The sequence below is a fragment of the Camelina sativa genome, chromosome 5 (genome assembly GCF_000633955.1).
Source record: "Camelina sativa cultivar DH55 chromosome 5, Cs, whole genome shotgun sequence".
In the NCBI taxonomy this organism is placed as follows: Eukaryota; Viridiplantae; Streptophyta; class Magnoliopsida; order Brassicales; family Brassicaceae; genus Camelina; species Camelina sativa.
Window position 1 is genome coordinate 23,763,340 of NC_025689.1, and position 4,450 is coordinate 23,767,789.

The following is a 4,450-nucleotide window of genomic DNA, read 5'->3' on the forward strand; positions in this document are numbered from 1 at the left end:
TAACCAATCAGAATACAATAATATGACATTTTATATCATATTTAAATAAAAAATCAAAATTAAAATAAAAAGACAAAAAAATAAGGAAACAAATTATGTAGATCTTTTATTAAGGAAATTATGCCGGTTTGGGTTTACAAAAGAGTAATTAAGATTTAGATTTTATAATTAAACAAAATTATATGTCGGTTTGGGTTTACAAAAGAGTTGTTAGGGTTTAAATTTTACAATTAAATGAAATTATATGTCGGCTTGGGTTTATAAAATAATGGTTAGGATTTAGATTTTATAATTAAACAAAATTATATGTCGGTTTGGGTTTACAAAAGAGTTGTTAGGGTTTAAATTTTACAATTAAATGAAATTATATGTCGGCTTGGGTTTATAAAATAATGGTTAGGATTTAGATTTTACAATTAAACAAAATTATATGTCGGTTTGGGTTTATAAAACAGTAGTTAGGGTTTAAATTTTACAATTAAACAAAATTATATGTCGGTTTGGGTTTATAAAAAAGTGTTTAGGGTTTAGATTTTACAATTAAACGAAATTATATGTCGGTTTGGGTTTACAAAAGAGTGTTTAGGGTTTAGATTTTATAATTAAACAAAATTATATATCGGTTTGATTTTATAAAAAAATTATTAGAGTTTAGATGTGATAATTAAAAATTATAATATAATATTAATTAACAATTTTAAAATTGATTGATCTACGGAAGTTGTTTCCTTAAATATGATTTATTTCCTTAATGTAAAGGGGGTGAATAACCCAAGAATTGTCCATTAAGGTTTGGGTTCATGTGATGACGTCATTTTGTTCGTATCCAAACATCCAGGCTTATTCGTTGAAGGGTAAATAAGTCAGCAACAGTACCGAATTGACTCTTTTCCATGCCTCCCGATGTGCGATGCCTAAATACGAAGATTCATTTGTTGGAATGCCTGTTTTAATAATAAACTCAAAAACATATATCTTATATAATATCTTATATAATATAAGAAGGTTTTTCTCAGCTTTTGTTAAGGAGATGACACTTGGCATGTTATCTATCTAACATCTATCTTATTTTGTTGTTTGGACTAATTAATTAAATTTATTAGTACTTTGTACCTAAGTAACTATTGGTTCATAAAACAAAAAAATACTCTCAACATTTCTTTTTTTTTTCTTCTTCAATAAGAACCAGTTGTAGGTCCATTCTGATTTAAAGCCACCATTTATCAGTTTGTAGGTCTCTTCTGATGATAGTTTATTTTGAAATGATAAATGTGGGTTTCAATCTTATGTATGATTTAGGGACAAAAACAGATTCTAAATTATGTATAAAATTTATTTGTGGGTTTCAATCTTATAAATGATTCATGGGCAAGAAACGATTCTATGTTATGTTAGATTGTGGGATGTTTATGTGTTCTCAAAATTCTCTTATCAGTTCATAAATTTTTGGCTCAAAGTTTAAATTTTGGATTTCCATTCCTGCTTAGTTTCTAGCCTTTAATCTTATATAATCTAATGGTGGGATGTTTTCCGTAAGTAATTTGATAATTGCTTACTCATTAGATCTTACCAATTCTTTTTCCTTAAAAGTAGAATTCATTATGTTTTCCATAAAATTATAATTCAAACCCTAATTACTCTCACAAATTTTCAGTAATTATTATTTAATTTCAGTCATTAGGTTCCTATGTAGAATTATATTATTTTTATATATCTTTTCAAATTTTAATAGGTATTCTTGAATAATTTTTTCTTTTTTTATGGTTATTATGTTTATTGTTCGCATTAATACTATAAAGAAAAAAATTATGTGAAAATGTTTGACAAAGTTATTTATTCATTAGAGTGTTTATGTATGACTTTCCTACTTTCCATGGGCCGGTCTGACAATTTTTGATGCCATATGCCAATGTTTTTTAAAAAACTTTTTTTATTATTGTAAATAAAATTAAAAAATAGTAATATAAAAAAATATTTTCATTATTTCCATATTGTAGTTCGTTTTGTTGCTGACATTTTTCTTTGTCTTTTCAATGTTTTCATGTTCATTTAAACATTTATACTATAATAAATATCATATTGCCTAATAACTCATTATTGTTTTAAAACTTTTCGAATATGGAAACTTTTTTATAAGAGTTTCAAATTTGTTTTCCTAAATTAAATTTTACTATAAATCTCAGTAACAACAAGTTTAATTAACATTAATCTAATGCTCATTCACCAACAATTCAAAAGATGAAATATGTTTTTACATAAACCTAATAAAATTTCATCCATAAATTGGATATATTTACATGAATATTATACTGTTTTATTATATAAAACTTGAACTTCTAAATTTTTTCGAACATATAAAAAAATATAATAATAATTGAACTTATAATTTATTTTTTTATTTTTTTCTACATAAAAGACCTAAACTTTTGGCCTAAAATATGCCCAAGAAAAATTGATGCCATAATCCTTGGTTTCACTTGCTTGGCCTATGGGTCAGGCCTTGAACCATGTTTTATTTTTACTTCAGGTTATTTTTTTTGTTTGTTGTGTTAATATTACTACATATGAAAAAATGAACTATCATAATTTAATATGTTAAACATATAAGGTTTTGTTCCTTTTTTTTTTGTCAACCATTGAGTCACATTAGGCCGACCCATTAACCAAATCCCTACATCCGTAGGGAGCGAGACTTGATCACTGGTATGATGGTACCTTGTGCATTAAGGACTTACCATTGACCACTGTACTAAGATCACTTCACCCTTTCTTATATTTTAGAATCTCTATTTTTTTTTTCTTTTGGATATTCATGTGGTAAACAGGGCTAAAACTTTTTCTTATTGGACAATGCATATGAGTCTCTCCATTATAAATTTAGTTTCTTATTAGTCTTCATCTTTAAGAAAAAAACGTATTTTAAACTATTATAAGAAAACAAAAATTGTATGTTACTATCATATGCTTAAAAAAACCATGTTGTTAAGCTTGTGATGTCTTTTTATCTCATGGTATGATATGAGTTGCATTTTTTTATACTATATCTGATTAATTTGACTTTTATAGTTTTGAGTAGTATATGCTAATTGTATATTGGTATCATATATTTTTAGGAATCTTAGTATCAAATAACGAATTTTCAAAAGTACCCATTTTCCTATGTCACTTTTCAATAATCTTTCATGTTGTTCATTTTCAAAAATAATCATTTTCTATGTATAAAATGACTAAATTCTAAATTTAAAACTCCAAATACTAAACTCTACCCCATCAAAATTATATCCTAAATGTAAAATTGAGAACCCAGACCTAAAAACAAATTCTTAAAATTAATTTAACATATTGTAATTTGTGTAAAAGATGGCAAAAATGAAAATGTTAAAAAAAGGAATATCTCAAAAAAGGTATTTCTAACAAATTATCATTTTAGAAAGAGGTTCCTAAATTTTTCTACATTAAAAAAATAATATTATATGATGAAAAACTCAATGGGTCTCTCACCAATGCACATGCTCTAATATGTATTGAAAATCTAAAGGGAGAAAAACCATAAACACTCTACTATGCAATCAAAAATTTCTCCATGTGTTGAAATAATATTATACTATATATAAAAGGAAAACTCAAGTAACATCAAACAAATGAATCCAAAAAAAAAATATGATCAGTATATTTTTAAAATCACAAAAATAACCATTGGTAAGTAAACAAATAAAAACTAATAATATCTAAATTACTAAAATTGAACAATAATGTAAGTTAAATTCGTGCGTAGCACGGGGTAACTTCTAGTATATATATATTACCATACGAAATGTCGTTGGTAAACTTATCTAGGCTTAAGACCTCACATGTGGACCTGAGTGGTGCTATATTGGCTGTATTTGCTCCAAAATTGTCCAATTTTGAGAGTTCTGAAATATTTGTATATAAATATCTAAACCCATTGTTGATTAAACGATTTATTTTTTATTTTTATGTCAAAATTAAATACCCAAACAAAAAGTAAAGTAATTTTTTAAAATGTGGTTATTATGTTAGTATATTAGCTGTGTTTTTAAGTTTAAACTGATAAGTTTAGCTGATATCATTAAGAGAGAAGAAATCAGAATGATTGATAAAGAGAGCACATGAAGTCCACATGACACAACCCCAAAGATCTCAACTCTGTTGTCTTAATTCAGATCGTTAGAGAGATTTATTCTCCACCTCCATTATTAAATAAAGCCAACTTGTTTGGTCTACTACTTCACACTCACAGCCTTTTATTATTCTCTCTGGTCCCTAATAATAAGAAAAAGAAAAGAAAAAGAAAAAAAAGCGGTGAGAAAAAGAAAGAAGAGAGAGGGTGACCACTATGGAGACAGCGCAACCCATTACTCATTATTAGTTTTCTCCTACCATTCTTTTGCTAAAGTTCAAGTCTTTGTGTAAGTTTCTCAGAAGAAGA

General features: G+C 26.2%; 1 protein-coding gene across 1 annotated transcript in view; it reads left to right on the top strand.

The window, feature by feature from the left end:
- Window positions 4,289–4,450, top strand: part of LOC104787487 (putative WEB family protein At1g65010, chloroplastic) — a 5,637-nt gene continuing 5,475 nt past the window's right edge. The window contains exon 1 of the mRNA XM_010513084.2: window positions 4,289–4,430. The gene's annotated coding sequence lies outside the window, so the exon portion shown is untranslated. The remainder of the gene's footprint in view (window positions 4,431–4,450) is intronic.